Genomic DNA, 25337 nt, shown 5'->3' with positions numbered 1-25337 from the left:
GGATTTAGAGTATAGAGGCAGATGGTAATGCTTGGTGAAGGTATGCACAGAACTCCATGTTGCTGCTTCCAAAATATCCTTGGTAGGTACTCCTCTGAGGTAGGCAGTTATAGTGGCTGTTGCCCTGGTGGAGTGAGATCTGGTGCTGCTAGGTACAGGTTTCCCATGGTGTGTATAGCAGAAACGTATACAATGTCCTATCCATTTAGAAATAGTCTGTTTTGAAATGGCTTTTCCCTGTGCTCCTGCAGCATATGCTACCAATAATTGCTCAGATTTTCTGAAAGCTTTGGTTTTGTCCAAGTAGAAGCATAACTGCCTGTGAATGTCCAAAGAATGGAGTAGTTTCTCCCCTTTATTCTGTGGTTTTGGATAAAAAGTTGGCAAATGAATAGTTTGGTTTAGAGCCACACTTGATACCACCTTTGGCATAAACGTGGGGTTGGACACCCTGTCCTGGTGGAAAATGAGGAAAGGTTCCACTGCCATTGGTGCCTGTAATTCTAAAACTCTTCGTGCTGATGTTATTACCAGGAGCAGAGCAGTTTTCCAAGATATATATTTTAATTCTGCTGTGATAGCTGGATCAAAAGGAGGTAAAGTTAATTTTTCCAAAACAAAGTTGAGGTCCCAAGTTGGAGTAGGTGCTCTACTGGGCGGTCTTATCTTTTTAGCCCCTCTGAGGTACTATTTTAGCAAAGGATTAGAAAAAATTGGTGGATTCATGTTGTAATGAGCAGAGATTGCAGAGGCGTGGATCTTGATGGATGAAAAGGAGAGGCCTTTGTCCAGCATCTCACTTAAATATTGTAGTATCTGAGGAATGTTTGGGACAAGAGGGTCAAGGCTGTGAGCCTGGTTCCAGGCACAGAATCTCTTCCATTTATCCGAATAGGCTTTCCTGGTACTAGGCCTTCTGGCCTCCAGAATGACATCCATAACAGCTTGGGAGAGAGGCATTGCTTGTTTGACTAAGGAATCTTCCATGCAGCTAGGTTTAAGGTCTTTAGCTGGCTGTGAAGTATCTGATTGTTGTGCTGAGTCCGTAGATGTGGGATTTGAGGCAAAATCCAAGGTGGTCCTTGTGCTAAGCTCTTTAAGATTAGGTACCAGTGCTGGCGTGGCCAGTTTGGTGCAATCAGGATCATCTTTGGCTCTTCTTGCCTGGCTTTTATGAGCACCTTTGGAAGGAGAGGTAGTGGTGGGAAAGCGTATACTTGTAGGTTTTTCCAGCTGAATGATAGGGCATCCACTTTCCATGCTTGTGGATGGTAACTCCTTGTGCAGAATTTCTGTAGCTGGCAGTTCATTGGGGATGCAAACAGATCTATTTCCGGGCCCCACCATTTCTGTGTTATCATTCTGAATATTCGTGGATTCAATTCCCATTCATGGGGATCCATGATGTTTCTGCTTAAGTCGTCTGCGAGTGTGTTTTTCTCTCCTGGCAGGAATCGTGCTCGCAGATGTACTTGATAGTTTAGAGCTGTGTTCCACAAGGTCATGGCTCGTCTGCAGACGGGTTAGGAGTGAGTACCCCCTTGCTTGTTTATGTACCACATAACTGTGGTGTTGTCTGTCTTTAGTAGTAGTTGTTCTGGATGCAGCAGGTCCTTGAAAGCTATAAGGGCATTTTGTACAGCTAGCATCTCTTTTTGATTGATGTGAAGATGCCTTTGTTCTGCGGGCCACTTGCCTTGAATACATTTTCCTGCCATGTGTGCTCCCCAGGCGTAATCCGATGCATCTGTTGTCAGTGTTTGCCTGGCTGTGGGTTGAGTAAAAGGCTGTCCCTTGTTGAGGTGACAAGCTTGAGCCCACCATCGAAACTCCTGTTGAAGGCAAGGAATTAGTGGTATAACTGTTTCTAAACTTTGACAGTGTTGAGACCATACACTCTTTAGGTACCATTGTAGTTTCCTCATATGCAGTCTGGCATATGGAATTAGTAGTATGCAAGATGCCATGTAACCCAAGGCCTGCAGAATTTTTCTTGCAGGGAGTTGGGTCTTTGTTGCCATCAACTGAAAGTATTGAGTCAGTTGTCCTTGCTTGTCTGGCGTGAGATAAGCCATCTGGGCCGTTGTGTTCAAGCTGGCACCCAGGAATATTATCTCTTGTGAGGGCACTAGTTTTGATTTCTTTTCGTTTACTGTGTACCCCAGGCAACTTAATAACTTTTTTACAAATGTCAGATGCTTTAGAGGAATGTCCTTGCTCTCTGCTTGAATCAGGCAGTCATCCAGATGCGGGTAAATTTGAATTCCTTTCTGTCTGCAAAATGCAATTACTGGTGCCAGGCACTTTGTGAAGACCCTGGGCGCAGTAGATAAGCCAAAGGGCAGTGCAGAGAATTGATAGCGCATTGAACCAGCTATGAATCTGAGGTATCTTCTGCAGTTTTGTCTGATAGGGACATGCAGGAATGCCTCCTTGAGGTCCAAGGTCACGAGCCAAGCTTTCTTGCCCAGCATGGGAAGAAACTGCTGTAGTGTCAACATTTTGAATTTCGGAACATCCAGGTAAGTGTTTAGAGAAGAAAGATCCAGAATGGGCCTCCAGGCTTTGTCCTTTCTGGGAACCAGAAAGAGTCCTGAGCAAAATCCTTGTCCTTGTTCCTGTGGTGGTACCTTTTGAACAGCTCTCATGTCCATGAGTGCTGTAATTTGTTTTTGAGCCTCTGTCCATTGATTTGGTGGCAGATTTGGCATTCATTTTAACCTTGGCAGAGTGTGAAAGTGGAACCTGTAACCTTGAGATACAATGTTGAGAACCCATTTGTCTTTGGTGATCATATGCCAATTGTGATAGAAAAGTGCCAGATTTCCTCCCAAGGGGGCTGCCAAGAGAGAGCTGTTTGGCAGCTGTAATGGGAAGTCATTGGGGCTGCTTTTTATATGGTTGGGGCCTGTCTTCCCCTTCTTTCTGGCCTGATGCACCCCATTGCTGAGGCCTGTAAGGACCTTGTGGTTGACCTCTACCTCTTGGACATCTGTATCTGCCCCTTTGAGGTCTGTCTGTAACTGGAAAGGACCAATTCTTTGTTGGCCAATTTCTGCTAAATCGAGGAAGCTGAACCTGTAAGAAATCCTTCACCGTTTGCATAGATTTTGCCTTATCGTCCATTTTCTTTAATAACTCTTCCGCCTTAACTCCAAATAACACATCCTGCTGCAAAGGTGCATCCAATAATTTTGCTTTAACATGATCTGGTAACGTATGTTCTTTTAACCAGGCATGTCTTCTTACGACAGAGCCTGTAACTGCTGCTCTACAGGAGGCCTCTAAAGAATCAAAACCACATTGCAAAGTATGTGTTCCCACTTGTTCAGCTGCATGCAATAAATCCTGCATTTCTTTAAAATTAGGAGGATCTGAATCTGGAAGCATTTTTTGTTTCAACTGAGACATCAAAAATTGCTGATATTTTAGCATGTGAAACTGGCAATTTAAGGCTCTCATTGCTAAAGTTGCAGACGTATATACTTTTTTTCCCCATCTGTCTAATGCTCTGGAATCTCTGTCAGAGAGGACTGGATTATTTGCTGACGAGGCCTTAACCCCTTTGGGTCCCTGAGAAATAGTTTCAGGGTCAGCAACAGGGCTTTTATACAGAAATTTGTGAGAGTCAGGGACTCTGTAGTATCTGTCAGCTTTAACTGGGGCTGGAGATAAGGAATCAGGATTTAAGCTGGATTCAGTAAACACATCATCCACAATATCAAACACTGGCGGAATAGCAAGGGGTCTGTGTTGAGGTAATAAAGGAAGTCTCTGAGCCTTTTCTTGGATTCTGAGTAATCCTGGCCTTCCCAGTGGAAATGCTCCCTCATGGTATGTAAGGTTTCCCCAAAGGAGTAGTCCTCAGGTGGAGAGGCTGATGGAATAGATTCCTCAGCCTCAGAATCCTCATAAGGGGGTAAAGAGTACCCTAGGTCTGAGGATGAATCTGAACAAATGGACACCTGGTCGGATGAGTCATAGTCTGCATCCTGTCTAGGCCTTTTATCAGGAGGGGGATGTGACCCCCTGATCAGAGTGATAAGGTCTTCGGCCATTTTGAGCATTTGTTTTTTGGGCACGGAGGCCTGTCCTGGAGAATGCTGTATTTGTTTCTTTGTTTTTAAAGGAGGCTTAGACTTAGCAGAGGGTTTAATGCTTAACTGAGTAGGTATGAAACCACCCTCTGAAGCTGCGGGTTGCTCAGCTACTCCGGATCCCTCTGAAGGGTTTGTTTCGGTAGGCTGAAAAACTTGTGCATCCGAAGGCCCAGCCGTCTCCACGTGGGAGTCGGAGGCGGCCTGTGGTTCTGCAGAAGCAGTCGTCAGGGGCTGCGAAGGTGCCTCGCTGAAAACCGGAGAACCGGCGACTGGCCTAGAAGAGGCTTCGTCATCAGTTTTGGGCCTCGGATGCCTGTCCTTGTCTTTGCGCTTTTTATGAATTCTGGTTGTCGGAAGTTCCGACGGCATGGTGTAATTGAATTTTCTGCCAAAATAATGTCGGGCAAAATCAAACAGACGTTTAATAGTGCGCTTGTTAAACCTAGCACAAAACCGATAACCAGTGACGTTGTGGTCTGGGCCTAGGCATGGGATACAATAGGAATGGAAATCCTTATGAGGTATTTGCTTCCCACAAGAAATACAGTTATTAACTTTTACTGACATCGGTCTGAGGCAAGAAAACGTTTCCCCAACGGGGTACTTAACTTTGTAGAAGACTTCAGTTCTGGATTCGGAATGAAAATCTCAGGAGTCGGCCGACCGGCACTTGCGAACTGCTTTTGCTTCGGGCACCTCGCGGCAAGAAACACAGAAGAAAATGGCGTCGGCTGCATCTTATATACCCCTGTCGCACTGACGTCAGGGAGGAGGCGACAGCAACCGACGCCGGACCAAGACTTTGGAACTCAGGCCAACTGGGGAACCGCCTGATGGCAGGATAACCCAAGTGTAATGACTGCAGCAGTGTAACACAATGAACATCCATGATGTTTAAATACGCTCTGAAATGTACTTTAGAGTTTTTTTTAACAACCTTTTTGTCCAATGATTGCCTGAACAAAAAACTTGATCAAAGAAAGAAATTTAGCATTACACTTCAACCTTTTTCCCTGCATCCTTTCAGCACATTATAAATGACCGCGACTACCTCATAATAAATTCAGTGAAAATTACTGTATTAAGTTGGAGACCATGGGCCACTAAGCCCCTGGAATCCATGCGGTTTCTAGATGCTCCAAGACGCATTTTAGAGGTATATTTAAATAAACTTTTTATCTAGCCACAATGGTCTGAATGAAAACTATGACCAAGGAAATAAATTCAGTCATGCTCTCTAGCTTTGCTTTCACTTGCATCTTTTCAAAACACCCTTGCTGACTAAAAAGTACAGCTGTGTACACTTACCATAAATGTAGATGTTCGTGTGTATTCACTGTTGCACAGTCATCACACTTGGGTTATCCTGCCAGGTGTAGCCCTCAGTCAGCCCGAATACCAGAAGCTTATTACTTCTGGGTCGGTTGCTGTCGCTCCAAGACTGACGTCAGGTCGTCAGTGGTATAAAAACAGGCAGCCAACGCCATTACATCAGTTTTTCTTGCCCCAAATGTCAGAAGCCCCTAATAGGGGGATAAGTTATGGTTGAGTAACACCACCAGTAGAAAATAAAAAACAATAGCCCTGGTAAGGGTGAGGAAGAGAGAGAGACAGACACACACACACACAAAAGGGGGCTGGAGGGTGGGAAACCGGGACTGCAACAGTGAATACACTTGAACATCTACATTAATGGTAAGTGTACACAACTGTATTATGTTCTTTGTGTTTCACTGTTGCAGTCATCACACTTGGGTTGATTCCCAAAGCTGAGGAATGGGTGGAGACAGCCAAGAAGAGTTGGGGCTGCCTAGTATACCCTGCAAGACTGTGGTTGCAATGCCTGTCCTGGATTTTGAAAAGATTGGCAGGTGGTAATGCTTGGCGAAGGTAAGAACAGAACTCCATGTTGCAGCTTCCAGGATGTCCCAGGTAGGGACCCCTCTGAGAAAGGCTGTAGACGTTAAAGTTGCCCTAGTAGAATGCGTTCTGACCCCCTGTGGGGGTGGTTTCCCATGGTGTTTGTAACAGAAATGGACGCAGTGTGCTATCCATTTGGAGATGGTTTGTTTTGATATGGCTTTGCCCTCTGACCCTGGTGCAAAGCTGACTAGTAACTGGTCTGATTTCCTAAAGGGCTTAGTCCTATCCAGGTAGAATCTGAGCTATCTGTGGACATCTAAAGAGTGCAGGATCCTTTCCCCCTTAATTTAAGGTTTAGGGAAAATGATGGACAAATGAATAGGTTGGTTGAGAGCCACACTGGACACCACTTTAGGCATGAAGGTTGGGTTAGTCCTGAGGGAGACCCTGTCAGCATGAAAAATGATGAAGGGTTCCACAGACATGAGTGCTTGTAGCTCAGACACTCTTCGAGCTGACGTGATGGCCAGAAGTAAGGCTGTTTTCCAAGAGAGGAATTTTAACTCTGCTGACGCTGCAGGCTCATAGGGGGTTAGCGTGAGCTTTTCCAGCACACAGTTAGGGTCCCAGCAGGGGTTGGGCCTCTTCTTGGTGGCCTTAAGTTGGTAGCTGCTCTCAGGAACTGACTGATGAGAGGGTGAGAGAAGAGAGGTAGCTCAGTGCTGTAATAAGCAGAGATGGCAGAGGCATGGATCTTAATGAAGGAGAGGCCTCTGTGGAGTAGGTCTGCTAGGTAAGCCAGGATGAGAGGTAAGGAGGGCTGTGCTGGGTCAGCTCCTTTAGTCTGGATCCAGGAACAATAACTTTTCCACTTGTCAGCATAGGATTTTCTAGTACTGGGTTGTCTGGCTTCATGTATGACATCCAGATAACCACTGGAGGAGAAGTCAAGGAATAAGACAGGCTACTAGGTTCAGGGTCTGCAACTGTGGATGCAAGAACTCTCCCTCCAGCTGAGTCAGGAGAGTTGGAATCTGGGGGACGTACCATGGAGGCAACTGGGACGAAATGCGCAGTAGTGGGTAACAGTGTTAGCATGGCCAGTCTGGGGGAATCAGGACTGCTCTTGGTCTTTCCTCCCTTATCTTGAGTAATACTCTGGTAAGAAGAGGTACAGGGGGAAATGCATAGATTGAGAGGTTTGTCCACTGGAAGGAAAGGGCATCCATTTCCCAGGCCTTGCTGTGAGGTTCCCTGGTGCAGAATTTGTTGAGCTGGTGGTTGTAGGGGGAGGCAAATACGTCCACCTTCAGGGTACCCCATTTTTGGGTCACAAGGCTGACGGTGTTGTGGTTTAACTGCCACTTGTGTGGGTGCAGAAGATTTCTGCTTAAGTTGTCTGCCAGAGACTTTTGGTTGCCTGGCAGGAATAGAGCTTGCAGGTGAATATGCATGGCTGAGGTCGTGTTCCAAAGGGTCATGGCTAGCCTGCATAGTGGGTAAGAGTGGGTAACCCTTGCTTGTTGATGTACCACATTACTGTGGTGTTGTCACTTTTGATTAATAGAGGCCCTGGAGAGAGCAGGGATCTGAAAGCTGTTAGAGCATGCTGAACAGCTAGCATCTCTTTTTTGGTTGATGTGTAGATGAATTTGGTTTGGGCTCCAGTGGCCCTGAATGCACCTGTCATCCAGGTGAGCACCCCAGGCATAGTCTGATGCGGTGTGGGGTTGAGAAGAGGGAAGTCCCTTGTTGTGGCTGCATGCTGCTGCCCACCACAGAAAATATTTCCTTAGACAGGGTATCACAGGTATAATAGTTTCCAGGTCCTGAGAATGTTGACACCAAAGGCTTTTTAGGTACCTCTGACATTTACTCATATGCAATCTGGCCATATGGAATTAGTAGAATGCAGGAAGACCATGAACCCTAGAGTTTGCAGGATTTTCCTTGTGGATAACTGGTGGCCAGTTGAAAGAAGTACCCTGTTAGATAGGCTTGTTTTTCTGGAGTTAAAAATGCCATTTGGGATGCTGTGTCCAAGCTAGCTCCCAGTAATACAATTTTTTGATTGCGACTAGTTTGGATTTCTTTTCATTTATAGTGTACCCCAGAGAGTTTAGTAGGTGCTGTAACAGCTTTTCCTGTCTGCCTGAATCAGGCAATCCAAGTAGGGGTAAATTTGAATACTTCTTTGTCTGCAGAAAGCAATGGCTGGAGCCAGGCATTTTGTGAAAACTCTGGCAGCAGTGGATAAGCCAAAGGAAAATGCAGAGAACTGATAATGCATAGATCCTGCCACGAAACATAGATATTTTCTGCAAGAATCTCTGATTGGGATATGCATATAGACCTCTTTAACCAGGCATCTTTGGACAGCATAGGGAGAAGCTGATGCAGTGTGAGCATTCTGAATTTTGGTACCACCAGGAAGGTGTTCAGAATAGATAGATCTAAGATTGGGCACTGTGTGCCCTCTTTTCTGGGTACCAGAAAAGTCTGGAATAAAAACCTTGGCCTATCTGATCTGCAGGAAAAGGCTGAATTGCTCTCATGGAGAGAAGGGAATGAACTTGGTTTTGTGCCTCTGCCCACTGGTTTGGAGGAAGATCTGGGAATCCCTTTGGGGTTGGCAACATGTGGAAATAAAATTTATACCCATTGGGACACTGTGTTGAGGACCCATCAATCGTTGGTGATGCAGGCCCAGTTTTTTGAATGGGAGGCAAGTTTTCCTCCTAGGGGCATGAGCAGATGGGCAGAGGTGGAGGATGTCTTTATGGAATCCAGTCTTAACCCCTGATACTTTACCTCCTGCTCCCAGGAAATCTGACTGGCATTACAGAGTCCCTGACTTGCAGAAATTTCTTTTCAAGAATCCTACTGCTGACCCAGAGGTCATCTCCCAAGGGCCTAAAGGAATAAAAGCAACCACAGCTAAGAATCCCACCCCCTCGGACAGAGATTCTCGAGACTTAGACAGATTGGGTAAAAAAGTCTCCCTCCTTCTCTAAGAATCTCTGAAAACTTTGAACATTTTAAAACCCAGCTCCATTCCTACCTCTCCCAAAACTGGAAATGCTGTTGTACTCTACCTACCTAACCTGCTTATTACATTAATGCACTCATTGTACTTAATGTACTTCCCACCTCTATTCTCCCCTTTCCTGGAAATTAATCTTATTTATCACCATCTTACAAATGTTAGTTTTTCAACCTCTGTACAACTTAAACTCTGTTCTAATTTTTCTCTAATCTATAAGCATGTAGCAGTGGTAGCGTTGTCGCCTCACAGCAAGAGGTTCTCCCGTTTGATTCTCGGCTGGAGCACCTTTTGTGTGGAGTCTGCATGTCCTCCCCGCGGTCGATTGGCTTTTGAAAGATATGCGTGAATGGGCGTGCCTTCGTTGAAGGCTGGGCGTCGGGCTGGCACCACGGCACAGTAAAAATCTACTGCCAATCATTAGCAGACTGGAGTTCCGCTGTGGCAACCCCTAACCGGGAAAAGCCGAAAGAAGAACATTCACCTATTTTGCTGTTATACTTTGCTTAGTTTTACAAAATAACATTAAAATCTGCTTAATTGTACTATTTTTTACTAAACTGGCGACTAGCTTAGCGGAAGCGTCATCGGCAGTTTTGGACCTGTGCAGTCTGTCTCTGTCTTTATCCTTACATTTCTTCAGAATATCGGTAGTCGGATGGCTTACCGAAGCCATTTTGGAATACGGGGATTGAGAGTGAAAGTATTTAGCTACAATAAGGGCTGACGACAAATAGTATAGGCGTTGAACAAAGCAAAAAACTGGCAGCACAGGACATCATGGTCTGGGCCTAAACAGGTGACACAGTAAGAATGGAAATCTTGGTGTGGTATTTGCTTTCCACAGTCTAGGCAATTGTTAACTTTTTCTGACATTGGTTGGAGCAAGAAAAAAGGATCCCCAACAAGGTATTTAGCTTTAGAAGACTTCAACTTCAATTTCGGAAACGAAAACTTAGGTAGTGGCCAACCGGCACTCATGCAAACTGCTTCTGCTTCGGGCTCCTCGGCAAGAAAGACTGATGTAATGGCGTCAGCTGCCTGTTTTTATACCACTGACGACCTGACGTCAGTCCTGGAGCGACTGCAACCAATGTACAAATACTAAGCCCTCTGGTATTCGGGCAAAATGAGGGCTACCCCTGGCAGGATAATCCAAGTGTAATGACTACAACAGTGAAACATGAAGAACAACTACCCTGTAATAACTAAATTAAGTTCGGGGTCTGGGGGTTTCCAGGATCCCAGAAGCCATGGAGTTGTAAATGCTCTAAAGTGCACGTTAGAGCTTTTGTTTCCAACCTTTTGATCCAGTGATGGCCTGAACAAACATTACATATATATATATATATATATATATATATATATATATATATTTTTTTTTTTTAATTTATATAAATATATATATATATATATATATATATATATATATATATGTATATGTATATGTATATGGGTCCACTCTGTAATTCCGAAATACTGAAATCTCGAATTTCAGTATTCTGAAATCACAAAGCGGAATACTCACATTTCCGAAACTGGCAGAAGCACGAAATTCAAAATACCAACGCACGGATATTTTGAATTTCTGCTTCCTGTGGTACGGAATGTGGAAGTTTGGGCTTAATTTTGGTAAGTATGTATGTCTAAGTAGGTTGGTTGGGGGTTTAGTGTATGTAAGTGTGTGTTGTGACTGCTATGTGGATGTTTGAGAGACTGTAAGATGTATGTGTGTGAGTTTCGTTTATGTTACTGTTTGTGCGATCTCGGAGTTAGAATATATATGTAGGGGGGGGTGTTTGATTGGGGGATAGTTTTTTGCATGTTTATGTGTGTACTGTATGTGTAGCGTGTGTACGGGATTTTGAATTTCGCAGTTGCGTGTTTGTGAGTTGTGATTGGGTTTTTGTCTCTGTGATTTCAGAATACTGAAATTTGAGATTTCAGTATTTTGAAATTAAAGTGGACCCGTATATCCAATTCGATTCTCAGCTACAGCGTCTTCTGCATGCAGACATGCGTGAATGGGCGTACCTTCGTTGAAGGTTGTGCATCAGGGCTGGTAACTCGGCACGTAAAAGTCAACTACCAATCATTAGCGGACCAGAGTTCCGCTGTGGCGACCCCTAACTGGGAAAAGCCGAAAGACACAATATATATATATATATATATATATATATATATATATATATATATATATATATATATATATATATATATTTCATTTATTTATTTATTTTATTTTACATTTGTTTACCGGGCTAGTCCAACTGGATACATTTCCATTTTCAGCAGAGGCCCGGGGAGAAAAGCTCCACATTGAAGTTAATACAAACAAGTCATTACATACAGAAAGCAAGTAGTTGGTAAAAAATACAAACAGAAATAAGGTTCAATCTAAAATATGCTAGTTGAAAATTTATACTAGGAAGGACATTTACTTTTATTTACAGTATAAGAATGGTGGAGTTATAATTTATTAAAACATTCATGAAGAGTATAATTGATTAAGTAAATATAAACCATACAACGTTCTATATTAATTCATATCAGAGGCTAATTAACAAGGGTGTTTTAAGATTGTCTACTCTAGGGAGAGAGTAGAGAGAGGTGAGAGGGGGTGATTATGAGAAAAGTAATTAGTAGAATCATACGATTAGTCGGGATTGATGCATGGGCATAGCCACAGAGTTTTTAGATGTTGTTTGAGCTTTTGTTTAAAGAGGAAGGGTGATGATGTAAAAGTTACAGTGGTAGGTAGAAGATTCCAGTATTTACCTATGGTGTTGGAGAATAGTGAATCACCTGCAATGTTATTGGACTTAGTTAGCTTCACAAGAAGTTTATTAGAGCAGCGTAGTGAATTTAGATTAGAATAGGGAGAAATAAGGTCAGAAAGTATAGGGGTTTTTTTTGGTTGGTGAAATATCCTGTGAACAAAGGTAAGTTGAGAGAGTAATAGTGTATTTTTCAGTTCTAGCCAGTTTAGTTGTAGTTGATTCTGGCAGTGGTGAGTTCTAAATGGGTTTCCAGTAGCAAATCTGGCAATGCTACAGTACGCATTTGCTAGTTTAGTGAGGTTATTTTTCCAAGGTTAGTGTATATGGGTGAGGCATAAAGAAGAGTAGAAGTAAGATGAGAGTAAGCCAGTGTAATTTTGGCCTGTGGACTTAGAAAAGTTTTAATTCTATATAAGGAGCCAAGTTTTCTGTTTACAGTTTTAATAGTGTTATTAATGTGGTTATCAAAAGAGAGGTTATTGTCAATTATAATACCTAACAGTTTAGTGGTAGAGTCAGGGACTATATGTGTACCATTACTGGAAGTAATAGAGAAGTCTAAGAGGGGGGACTTACTATTAGGCCTGAAGAGTAGGAGTTTAGTTTTATTGGCATTCAAAAGGAGGCAGCGTTTCAAGAACCATTTCTCAACTGTGCTGAATATATTCTGTGTTAGGGTTTGTAGTTCAGAGGAGGTGTTTGCAGAGCATATGAGTGTTGAGTCATCTGCATACTGAATACATGTAGCTTGAGGTATTGCTACATGTAAGTCATTTATGAATAAAGAGAAGAGGAGAGGACCTAGGATGGAACCTTGTGGTACTCCTAGAGAGACTGACAGAAGGGATGAAAGTGTGTTATCCCAGAGAACAGCCTGTTGCCTGTTATTAAGGTAGGAAGTAAACCATTTTACAGCTTTGGTATCTAGAGAGAGAGATTAAAGGGTTTTTAGTATGCTCCTGTCTATAAACTGGAAGGGTTGTTGGACTGTTACAAGGTGCAGTTTGTTACCTTCCTCCACATACTGCTCTGTGACCTTCTGAACTGCAAGATGAAACAAAACTAACAGTGAACAAGAACGTCATGCCTTGTTTTGGTTTACCCCTCCCCACATCTTCTTAAAAGCAGAACATTTCTTATTTCCAGCTGATTTTTGTAAAACAAACCAATATTAACTGTTAAGAACTAGCTCCATAGACTACCGTTTTATAAACACCACCTACCTTTATCATTGTACTATATAATGGACACGCACAAATGTTCAGTCTCACTGGAGACGAGCCTCAATGTTAGTTGAGGCTTTCACCTCCTTTACAAGCCATTGCATACAGCTAAGGAAAGCAAGCTACTGTTATTGTGCTCTGTTTGGTTGTAGCAAAGTAAGGACTGCTATATTTTACTTCTTTCCATGAGTTTAAACAACAAGAATCTGTTTGGGCAACAAGCAATGGCTGGTAAATCATTTTCTATAACCAATAATTTCTAGAAAAATATTCCGTTTCCACTGATGTAAACAACTGGTTGCTTTATTACTCAAAGACTGTTGAAGTGAGCCAAATGCCCTTGTGAATGAGGTGAATAAAACAGTAAGCTATCCTGCTGACACCATATCCACCTGCTAAAAAAGGATACAGATAAACAGCAGTCTCTCTTGCACTCTCAAACCTGTATGACAGACGCTCATACCCTTTAAAATACTCTTAATCCAGGGTTGTGACTGTTGAAGAAGGTAAGGCACTTTCACGGCCCCCTTCCGCAACTGAGATTGTGGGACAGGTCTCTATCCAGACCCATTTAGAGTCTAATACGCCTCCAGATCACTCTACTTTCTTACAAATGGAAGGATTAGCTCGTCAGTTGGGGTCCTGGGCCACATCCTGCTTTTGACAACCTCTCTAAAACCAAATACAGTTCCTCTCATCATCAAGAGAGCACCGCAGCCCACCACTCCAGGAGTCGGCTGTTTGCCCGCATTTGGATCCTACTGCTGATGCTGGCCTTAGGCCTAAGCCTAAGGCCTCTCATTAAAAACTTAATCCACCTTTACTCAGCCTAGGCCTACCAGTTCCCAAACGCAGGCCAGTCAAGACCTAATTAGGCTGGCTGAGGGTTTGATTTCCTTGGTCAAATCACATGCCTCTCTCTCTCACTGAATCATCTCCTGGTTAAAAAAATAAATAAAAAAAGAGGGATACTTCAACCCAGGAGTTTTCTGACACCTTTGACTCTCAGTATGACGATAATAATGAATCCACTTTTGAAGAGGGTGCGCATGTATTACTGCCTATGGGGACTGTGATTCTGAGGAGAGATTCTGAGGAGAGTCTTGTCTCAACCCCCACCCCAGGACATTTCCCTTGGGGAAACATTACATACCCTGAGGGAGCACTTCAAATGGGAAGCTCAGGAATATTCACAATCCAAGAAGAGAGTTGGAGAATTCCTAAAGCTCCCTGAGCATAAATTCCTTGCCATTCCCCAAGTCTTACAGGTGGTGGATGATGTCTTGCTGGATTCTTCTTTACAACCAGACTCTCTTCTCCCTGCCCCATGGAAACCTGAGAAATTTTACAGGGTTCTAGCTTCAGACAAAGACCTTTTTAAGAACCCTGTGTCAGATCCTGAAGTGGTGACTCAGGGACCTAAGGTAGCAAAAGCTAGTACTTCCAAAAACCCTTTACCGACGGACAAAGAAAGCACAAAGAAACTTAGATTTAAAAAGAGATTCTACACCTCTGCTACCCTCTCCATGAGGGCTTTGAACTGCTAGTTTCATATGGCGATATATCAGGAAACCATTTTAGACCAGATGAAACAAAAAAAACTACAGAAATTGAAAATAAGGCCTTCTCAAAGGAGCTGCTGGACTTATGGAACTTGTGCTCTCAAATGAATAAGCACTCCTTGCACTGCGGCTACGATGCCCCGGAAGCTTTCAGCAGGGCAGGAGCCACAGGATCTGTCATTAGAAGATATGCCTAGTAGAAGGTGCAGTCCCTTCCTGAACATGTCAAATCTAGTCTCCTGGATACATTTTCAGACAAAGACTTTCTTTTTGGTCCTAAGGCTGAGGCTGTGTCTAAGAAAATGGAGGATACGGTCAAATCCACAAAAACAGTCAAGGACCGCCTCCAAGTCCAACCTCCCTGATTCAGCCGCAGTTACCCTACCAAACATTGGTCCTTTTCCAGGCCTCCAGTCAAAGCCTAGATAAGGGGACCTCAAAGGGAAAGGAGCCAAAGGCAGCACCAGCACCCAGAACAAGGGCAAACAGATTCCAAAAGGCCTGTGGGATCCTGCCCCAGGGACCTAGCAAGGAGCAATCATGACTCTTAAATGACACTCCCTTTCCCCCTCTCCTCATTCTCTACTCCCCACCATCCTTTTCCTCCCAGGTTAGGAGGACGACTTGTCTCTCTCTTCCTCAAGAACTAGACCCTCATTACTGGGGATCTGTGGGTTCTGAAAAACATTCAAACAGGTTACAAACTGCAGTTTAAACAGCCCCTAACTCAATCAGGTTTTCCAAGATATTCAGTCATATCAAAAGGCAGAGACCTTAAACCAAATACAGCTTCTGTGCACCCAAGACTCAGTGGAAAGTACAGTTTTGTACCTACCATAAATGTAGATGTCCGAGAGGTATGCATCTGCAGTCCTAACAAATGGGTTGTCCTGGCCTCAGGCAGCCCTTCGGTCGGCCGGATTCCAAAGTCTGGGTCTGGCCTAGGCTGGTGTCGCACTTCACCCGACGTCATAGCTGCAGTTCTTTGGGTATAAAGGCATCAGCCGACACCATTTTCCTCAGTGTTTCTTGCCCCAGATGCCAGATGCCCTCTAGGAAGGCTAAATTTGGATAAATGCAAATGTTTCCAAACAACAGAGAGGAAATACAAATAAACATGTATATACATATATGCAAACAAATACACCATAATAGATTCCCCCGGCTAGCTACAAGATGGGCAAATACCCTAGGAGTACCACAGTGGGGAAGGAGGGTGGGTAATCCTGACTGCAGATGCATACCTCTCGGACATCTACATTTATGGTAGGTACAAAACTGTACTATGTCCTTCAAGGATGCATCTGCAGTCCTAACAAATGGGTAGAATACCATAGCCAAACTGGGGGAGGAGGCCCTAACAAGATTATGGTGTAGTTAAGATCCCTTGCAAAACAGCAGTGGCAAAACCTGCTCGGGATCTGGAGTATAAGGGTAGATTATAATGCTTGGCAAATGTATGCACAGAGCTCCAAGTAGCAGCCTCTAAAATGTCTTTTGTAGCCACTCGTAAAAAGCTGTAGTAGTGGCTGTAGCCCTTGTGGAGTGAGGTCTGATATTCTCTGAAGTTGCCTTTCCATGATAAGAATAACAAAATCTAATGCAATTTCCTATCCATTTTGAGATTGTCTGTTTTGAAATTGCTTTTCCTTCCATGCCTGTGGCATATGCTACCAGAAGCTGGTCAGTTTTTTTATTGTTCTTGGTTCTGTCCAGGTAGTAGCGCAATTGCCTATGCACATCCAAGGTATGCAGCAGTCTTTCTCCCCTGTTCTGTGGGTTGGGGAAGAATGTAGGTAGGTGGATTGCTTGGTTTAAAGATACCCTGGAGACCACCTTTGGCATAAAGGTAGGATTAGTTCTCATGGACACTATCCTGATGGAAGATAAGAAAGGGTTGCACTGCCATTAATGCCTGTAATTCAGAAACCCTTCTTGCTGAAGTGATTGCAAGCAGGAAAGCAGTTTTCCATGATAAGTACTGTAATTCTGCTGTTGCTGCTGGTTCAAAAGGGGGAAGTGTCAACTTTTCTAGCACAAAGTTCAAGTCCCATGTAGGCAATGGTGGCTTCCTTGGTGGCTTTACATTTTTGATTCCTCTCAGAAACTGCCTGAGTAGAGGATGAGAGAAGACTGGAGGATCCATGTTGTATTTTGCTGAAATAGCTGACGCATGAATCTTAATTAGAAGTTATGTACCTACCATAACGTTCCATGTTAGTTGTCTTCTCTCGCCTTCTTTCTTGCTGGATGGGTTCGGAGCCGATCCTCGGCTCCGACTCGGCACTTGCTTTAGCTTAGGAACTCCTTTTACCAGCTTGAGGCAACCCTATATCCCATGATGCAAGGCTGAACTACCTCAGATCTCGTTTGGTAGCTAACCTACCCTGCTAAAGACTATCCTAACATAATTAGGAACACAAGTTCCTAATAGAAGTCCTCATATGAAGGCTCCGGAGGAAACAACCTAATAGGAACTCTTCAAGATCTGTCCAGGCCAGGGGAAGGAGGGAGGGAAGAAAGAAGGCGAGAAGACAACTAACATGGAACGTTATGGTAGGTACATAACTTCTAAATGTTAAGTTGTCAATCTCGCCTTCATTCTTGCTGGATGGGACCGCGTCCCTAGCACCTGTATCCCGGGTGGCTCAATGGAACAGACTCTTGAGAACTGTGGAACCAAAACTGTCCCTATCTCTGGAGGCCAAGTCCAACTTGTAATGAGAGACAAAGGTATGGGGCGTAGCTCAAGTAGCTGCTGCACAAATGGTGTCAATGGGTAGTCTATCCTGAAAAGCTGCAGAAGTGGATAGACTCCTGGTTGAGTGTGCTTTTGGCTTAGAAGATAGCTGTTTGCCTCTGAGAGAGTACACATAGGAAATAGTGGAAGTCAACCATCTGGATAAGGTCACTTTAGATACTGGAAGACCTATCCTGTTTTCTGCATAGGAGACAAATAATTGGTCCGATTTTCTAAATTGTTTAGTTCTATGCAAATAGTACCTGAGCTGACGATGGACATCCAAAAAGTGCAGTTTCTGTTCAGCTCTGTCGGAATAGTTTGGGAAAAAGACTGGTAGGTCTATAGATTGGTTAATGTTGGTTTGAGATACGACTTTGGGGAGAAAGGAAGGGTTAGTTCTTAATGATACCCTGTCCTTATGAAAACCAAATAAGGGAACGAATGCAGAGAGCTTGAATCTCGAAACCCTTCTTGCAGAAGTGACAGCCAGTAAAAATATAGTTTTCCAGGTCAATAACTTCAAAGAACATGAAGCAGACGGTTCAAGGGAGGTAGTATCAAGGATGCCAACATTAAGTTTAGATCCCATTGCGGAGGAGGATGCTTTATAGGTGGTTTTAGGAGGAAAACTCCTCTCAGAAAGGCCTTGCATAACCTATGAGACATAATGTTATTGTCATGCAGGCCAACATGATACTTAGAAATAGCAGCCAGTTGTACTTTGACTGTAGATGACGAGGATCCTGAATGAAAACCTCCGCCAGGAAATCTAAAACCGAATGTACAGGAGCAGTAAAGGGTCAATATTTCTGGAATTCGCCCAAATAGAAAAACGCCGCCACTTGCTAGCATAAACAGTCCTAGTGGATCGACTTCAAGGAAGAGACTAAAATGTCTCTGACTGAGTCCGAAATCATCGGTAGCCTGGCTAGGGTAGGAAGTGGAGCAACCAAGCAGTGAGGTTGAGAGAATGAATGGCCCGGTGCTGCTGTCCCGATTGGTGGATCAAGAGATCCGAACTGGGTCCAGATGCCAGGGCTGCACCAGAAGGTGACAATGCAGAGACGGAAACCAAATTTGTCGAGGCCAATATGGGGCAATGAGGATCAACTTGGCTCTCAAAACGGTGGCTTTCTGAATGACTTGTGGAATCAAGGGAAAAGGAGGAAAAGCACAGAAGTCCCGGGGCCAATCCTGGGTTAGAGAGTCTCTCAGAGGTTGGCCTGGAAGGGAAAGAGAGTGAAGAAATCGGGCACTTGTTGTTTTGAGGAGTAGCAAAAGATCGCAACAAGGAGTGCCCCACTTCAGAAAAATCTGATCCACTACAGATTGATTGAGAGACCACCGTGAGGCATCAGAATGGATCTGCTCAGCCTGTCCGCTAATAGGTTGGACCTGCCGGGATGTGCGTTGCTATCAGAAACCGCTGAGAAGAGATCGCCCATTGCCAAAGTCTGAGAGCTTCGACATAACGGATAGGACCTGGTCCCGCCCTGTTTGTTGATGTACCAGACTATGGACATGTTGTCCGTCTGTACTGCAATAGTCCCGTGGAAGAAAGTCGCTGAGGGCTTGCAACGTTAAAAGCACTGCTCTCATCTCCAGGACATTTATGTGCAGATGGTATTCTATGGGTTGCCACGTCCGTGGACCATCCTGCCCTGATAATGCCCCCACCCGATCAGAGAGGCATCCGTAGTGACTGTGGCAACTGGAGGAGGGGAATAAAGGGTCAGCCCTGATGAAGAAGAGGGAAGATATCCACCAGTTCAGATGAGCTCGCACGACTGTGTTACCAAGACTTCGTGCCTCATCGGAGACTGTGGTACGACCACTGCGTGAATAGCATCCACTGCAGAAGACGATGTGGAAGCGAGCCAGTGGTAGAAGAACAATGGCCGCAGCCATAAGACCTAGAACCTTCAGAATAAATCTGGCTTTGATATTGTTGCTTTGCAAAAGAAGCCGAACAATTTTGGATGTCCAGAATTCTTTGATCTGTTAGTCTGGCTAACATTTTGACGGTGTTTAATTCTGCCTATAAAGGTGATAGATTGGCAAGGCAGCAGAGAAGATTTTTCAAATTTACTGAAATTCCCAAACTCCTGCAAAGCTGTAGAGTGTAGTCTCTGGACTGAAGAAGCTGACACTTGGTGGTGGCGGAGAGGAGCCAGTCGTCCAAATAGGGAAACACCTGGAATCCTTGACGCCTCAGATGAGCTGTGACCACTGCCATGCATTTGGTAAACACTCTGGGGCTGAAGTGAGGCCAAAGGGCAGTGCCCTGAATTGGTAATGACTGGTCCCTAGCCGAAGCGTAGAAACCTTCTGGAGCGCCTGTGAATCTTTATGTGATAGTACGCACCCTGAAGGTCTATAGAGCACATCCAGTTGTCCTTGCCCAGCAAGGGCAGAATGCACTGAAGCGTGACCATCCGAATCTTGCCTTCTTGACAAATCTGTTTAGATTGCTCAGGTCTAATATTGGTCTCCAATCTCCGCCCTTTGGGGACCAAAAGAATCTCAAGTAGACGCCGGATCCTACCTGGTCTGCTGGCACAGTCTGACGGCTCTTTTTCTACGAGCTTTGAATTGTCCTGTTCTGCCAATTCCCTTTGACCGGCTGAGATGTCTGCAAGGGATTGTAGAGGTACGGAAACCTTCAAGGGAATTTTGTAACCCACGGAAATGAGCGACTGAACCCACATCACTAGTGATAGGGATTTGCAGGCTACTGGGTACAGCGAAATCCCCGACTGCCTCCAAGGGTGGACAGTCGGGCAACAACTCAGGGATGCTGAAAGGGCTTCTCAGGAAGAGACTCCCTGTTGCCCTGGTTCTGAGGACCCCCTGCCTCTAGGGCGCTCTATTATTGTTACCCCTCTGCCTCTGGGGTAAACTGACCACGTGTGTCCGTGTAGCTCCTTGGGCTTTACGGAACCACATCTTCCCCTTCTGACCCTTGGGGTATGGTCTAGAAGGAGTGGAAAACTGGACTCCAACGGCAGAAAGAGTTTTACCGTCCTGCTCACACCTGGTCAAGGTATCCTTCACCTGAGGTCCAACAAAGCCGAACCATCAAAGGGGTATTAGTGAAGGACGCCTTAAAGGGGTCAGCAAAATTACAAAGCCGCATCCAGGCTTGGCGCCTAAGAGCAACTCCTGTGCCTGCGCCTGCTCGCTCCATCGGCCGCATAAGATATGAGCCGCATGGAGGAGTTAGATATGGAATTTAGGATAGCAAGCTGCGAGGCAATCTTTCCTGAGCCCCAGCAGCAGAAGGATCCTGAACTACTTCACCCAGTTCTTTGAGAACATCTCGCGTTGAAGCCTGGTGAAGTGACAAAGATAATTCAGCTTAACGCATAGCAAAGGTCGCTGAAGAAAACATCCGCTTCCATACCTGTCCATGGTCCTAGAGTCCTTATTAGGAGGATGGACAGGTACTGAAGGATCCGCCAGTTCCTTCTTAGTGGCAGCCGCCACCACCATAGCATCCACGAGACACCCTTGGAAAGGAACTGTTTGTCTGAAGGGGCCGTAATGAATTTGGATGGTCTTCTGGGGACAGGTTCCACAGAATCTGGAGCGCCCACGCCTTCGAGCCACTACCTGCATAAGTGGGTCGAAGGCGGAGACACCCAGGAGGTGGAGGGTCGGGATCCAAAGCCTCCAGGTATACCGACTCATCCTCGGAGGGGTCAATGGAGGGCCAATTCCCCTCTGTTTGAGGAGCTCAAGGATGTCTGAAAAGGAGACATCCTCAGAGGGGACCGTAGAACCCTCCGACTCATCTAAGTCGGTATCAGATGTAGTAGACTCAGGGAGTCTGTGTGTTTCTCTACACGCCCTCTTCCGAGGGGTTCCCCTGCAGGATCAGGAGAAACCTCGAAGAGGAGGAAATTCCCAGTGGGGAAACCTGGGGCGATGGATCCCTGGGCCTGAGAGCAAGAGGCTGGCAAGATGCGCCTGCAGGCACTGATGAGGGAGGAGCTAGAGGGATAGACCGCTGACCAGGCTCAGAGGCCAGGACACTCCTCATCACCTCAAAGGCTCCTCCCCGGAGACCGGAATATCCCGCCCAAGAAACAGGAATTCCGGCTCCAATGAGAGGGAAGGCTCGAGGCCGATGGCGCTGAGCTTACCAAAGCCAAGCCCCGAGAGGGAGAGCGGGTCGGACAAGGGTCCGATGCCACTAGCCCCTCGGAGCCGACAGTGGAAACCCGATGACCGGTTCCTCCAAGGAAGGCCTCAAGGAGGAGATCGAGCCGAGGACGACGGAGCCGAAGGATGTATCGGCTCCAGCATCGAAACAGTCGCTGTCCCGAGAAGCTCGCCCAACTCTGGTGTGGAGTCGGAGGAGGAAGTTCAAGGGTAAGGCTATAGCCAAGTCTGTTGAGACGGGCTATGGAGCATTTGGGCCAGTGCCTGAGACTTCAACAGCCTGCTTACCACCCTCTCTAAGTCGTGGTCAGACAGCCTGAAGATCTCAAGATCGGCTCGATGGCTCCGCCCGACAAAAGAGGAGACCCCGGAGCCGAATGGATACTCAGTATCGAAGGGGACCGAGATCTCTTCGGTCGGGCCATCGGAGCCGAAGTCCCTGAACTCCAGATGGAGCCGGGTTTCTTGGCCCGATGTTGATAGTCGGCTCCAGCCGGAGCCGACAAGGCCACAGTAGAGAAGGTATCGGAGCCAGCCGCCGACCCTACTACTTTAACGGTAGATGCATCGGTTCCAGCCGAAGCCACCGGAGGAGGCTTGGATACTGAAGCCTGAGCTCGTGGTTTAGAAGGTTTCCCAGACCCTGCTTTAGAGGGAGAACCTTCTGGCTTAAGTAAGCCTCGGAGGATAAGCTTATTCCTCCTTTCCTGCAGGACTCTCTGGCTAAAAGCGTGACACAAAGCACAGGAGTCCTGCAGGTGCAAAGGCCCCAGGCAGTACACACAAGAAGTGTGACCGTCTGTCAAAGACATTTTCTGACAGCACTGGTCACACTTCTTAAAGCCTGAGACCTTGCCTTCCCTAGACATATCCTAGGAGGAAGTAACACACACAAACCCCAACAAACACACAAAATTAATCCCCTACACACAACACATAGGAAGGGATTAACTAATAGGGTTTTAGGCCTAACTAAAAACTTTATACTAAGGGTTATAAAAAAGGGTTATAAAGTTTGAAAGGAAGGGAATAGGGTAGGCTGTAATATACTACAGACTATACTAAGACTAAAAGGGGAAAATAAATTCCTAACTAAGCTTTTTCTGATTTTACCAGAAAATCACTTACCTCAGCTGGCAAAGGAGACCTCTTTCGCTAAGCGGCAAACGAGATCTGAGGTAGTTCAGCCTTGCATCATGGGATATAGGGTTGCCTCGAGCTGGTAAAAGGAGTTCCTAAGCTAAAGCAAGTGCCGAGTCGGAGCCGAGGATCGGCTCTGAACCCATCCAGCAAGAATGAAGGCGAGGTTGACAACTTAACATTGGAAGAGTAAGACAGGCCATTGTGGAAAAGCTCTGCTAAGTATTCCAGGATGTTAGCTATGTTTACCAGTGCTACATTTTGCCCTTTTGCTGCACTCCAAAAGAGATATCTTTTCCATTTCGCTGAGTAAGTTTTTCTTGTTGAGGGTCTGCGAGCTTCCAAGATAATGTCTTTAACCCTTTGAGATAAATCTGGGTTATTTTGTCTTATGCAATGCTCCAAGCAGCTAGCTGCAGTGTTTTCAGGTTCGGATGCAGGGTTTTGAAGTTGTTCTGTGTTAGCAGTAAAGGAACCTGTGGTAGAGGCCATGCGAGTTCCCAAGACATACTCCTCAGTAGTGGGTACCAGTGCTGCCTCGGCCAGTCTGGAGCTATCAGGATGATCCTTGGGTGGTCTTCTTTGATCTTCAATAGCACCTTGTGCATCAAAGGAAGAGGTGGGAATGCATATGCTGTCAGGTTTTCCCAACTGAAGGATAGGGAGTCCACCTTCCAAGCAAGTGGGTGGTATGTCCTTGTGCAGAATTTTTTCAATTGGTGATTGTTTGGGGATGCGAATAGGTCTATTTCTGGTAGTCCCCATTTCCTTGTGATGGATTTGAAGATGTCTGGATGCAGCATCCATTCGTGGGCATCCGTGGTAGTCCTGCTTAAGATGTCTGCTAGTATGTTCTCTTTCCCTGGCGCAAATATTGCCTTGAGCTGTATGTTGAGGCTTAGGGCCACATTACAGAGATCCACTGCCATCCGGCATAGAGGATATGAATGTGTGCCTCCCTGTTTGTTGATATACCACATAACTGTGGTGTTGTCCGTCCTTATCAGCAATTGTCCCTGTTGGAGAAACGGTCTGAATGCCTGAATTGCCAGTTTTACTGCCAGCATCTCTTTTTGGTTTATGTGTAGGTTTAGCTGGTCTTGAGTCCATAAGCCTTGTATGCACTTGTCCAGCATGTGTGCCCCCCAACCAAGGTCTGAGGCGTCTGTGGTGATAGTCTGGCTTGGTTGAGGGCTGTGGAAGGGCAGTCCTTTGTTCAATTGACAGGCCTGAGCCCACCATCGAATTCTTGCTTCAGGCATGGAATTATTGGAATTTGGGTTTCTAGGCTGTGCTTGTGCTGAGACCATAAATTCCTGAGGTACCATTGCAACTTCCTCATATGCAGTCTGGCATGTGGGATCAAAATTATGCAGGATGCCATGTAACCCAGGGCTTGCAGGACTTTCCTTGCTGTAAGCTGGTTCTGCGTTGTTAATGCCATGAAGTAGAGTGGAAGGTGCTTTTGTTTTTCTGCTGTGAGGGATGCCATTTGATTTGATGTGTCCAGTTCTGCACCCAAGAAAGTTATCCTTTGGGATGGCAACAGCCTTGACTTTTTTATACTGACTGTGTATCCCAAGGCTTGCAGTAGATGAATGACCCTTTTCAAGTCTTTTGTTAATTTGTTTTTGTTGTCCGCTTGTAGCAGGCAGTCGTCCAGGTAAGGGTAAATGTGAATTCCCTGAAGCCTGCAATGAGCAATTACTGATGCCAGGCATTTCGTGAATACTCTGGGCAGTAGATAAGCCAAAAGGCAATGCTGAGAATTGATAATGCTCTGATCCTGCAAGAAATCTGAGGTATCTTCTGCAATTTGGTCGTATGGGGACGTGCAGGTATGCCTCCTTGAGATCTAGAGTTACCAGCCAAGACTCCTTGCCCAGCATGGGAAGAAGCTGCTGTAGAGTCAGCATTTTGAATTTTGGGACAATGAGGTATGTGTTCAGTGCAGACAGGTCTAGAATAGGTCTCCATTGATTTTCCTTCCTTGGCACCAGGAAAAGTCTGGAGTAAAATCCTTGCCCTTGTTCCATAGATGGTACCTTTTCTATAGCTCTCATCCTTTTAAGTTGTCTATTTGTTCTAGAGCTTGCCATTTGATTTGGAGGTAGGTTTGGCATTCCTCTCTTCCTTGGTAGAGTATGGAAGTGAAACCTGTAACCTTTGTCTATTGTCTGTAAAATCCATTTGTCTCCTGTAATGCAATGCCAGTTTACTGAAAATAAGGCTAGCTTTCCGCCTAAGGGTGCTTCTAGTTGTTCCCTGGTAGGCGGCTTCAGAGCCAAGTCACTGTGATTGTCCTGTGGAAGTGGTAGTGGCTGGGTCTGCAGCAGTACTTCGCTGGTTGTTAGGCTGCCACTGATGTCCTCTGTAGGCACCTCTGGATTGACCTCTGCCTCTTGTGCGCCTATTCCTGCCTCTCTGTGCTCTGTTGGAGTCTGAAAGGACCAATTCTTGGAAGGCCAGTTCCTACTAAACCTTGGAGGCTGGACCTGTAAGAAATCCTTGACTGTCTGGACAGATTTTGCTTTCTCTTCCACCTTCTTAAGCACTTGCTGTGCAGGAGAGCCAAACAAATTGTGTTTATCCATGGGAGCATCTAGGAGCTTTGAATTTACATGGTCTGGTAAGGACTGCTCTTTTAACCATGCATGCCTTCTGATCACTGTACCAGTCATAACTGATCTAAAGGAGGCCTCCAGTGCATCATAGCCAC

General features: G+C 45.4%; 1 protein-coding gene across 7 annotated transcripts in view; it reads right to left on the bottom strand.

The window, feature by feature from the left end:
• Positions 1 to 25337, bottom strand: part of ARHGEF11 (Rho guanine nucleotide exchange factor 11) — a 4318379-nt gene that overhangs the window by 3385119 nt on the left and 907923 nt on the right. The window lies entirely within an intron of this gene.

This window comes from Protopterus annectens, chromosome 17.part0 (genome assembly GCF_019279795.1).
Source record: "Protopterus annectens isolate FY-2018-M chromosome 17.part0, PAN1.0, whole genome shotgun sequence".
Taxonomy (NCBI): domain Eukaryota; kingdom Metazoa; phylum Chordata; order Ceratodontiformes; family Protopteridae; genus Protopterus; species Protopterus annectens.
The sequence above is the reverse complement of the archived record's forward strand: the minus strand, read 5'-3'. Positions and strand labels throughout refer to the sequence as shown.